This window comes from Myotis brandtii, unplaced genomic scaffold, assembly GCF_000412655.1.
Source record: "Myotis brandtii unplaced genomic scaffold, ASM41265v1 scaffold74, whole genome shotgun sequence".
Lineage (NCBI taxonomy): Eukaryota > Metazoa > Chordata > Mammalia > Chiroptera > Vespertilionidae > Myotis > Myotis brandtii.
Window position 1 is genome coordinate 553,654 of NW_005370944.1, and position 212 is coordinate 553,865.

The window sequence follows — 212 nt, forward strand, 5'->3', positions numbered from 1 at the left end:
ACAGGGAATCAGGGATCCCAGGCGCAGGTGATAAGAAACACAGTCAAGTCACTGGTGCTTAGTGCTGCCTCCCACCCGGAGTATCGGGGTCCTGGAGCCCGTGCTGCGGGGAACAAGTTCCCAGTGTTCGTGTGTTCCCAGGCTAAAATTTCTGTAGCCCGTGCTGCGTAAAGCAAATTCCCAGAGTTCGTGTGTTCCCGGGCTAAAATTCC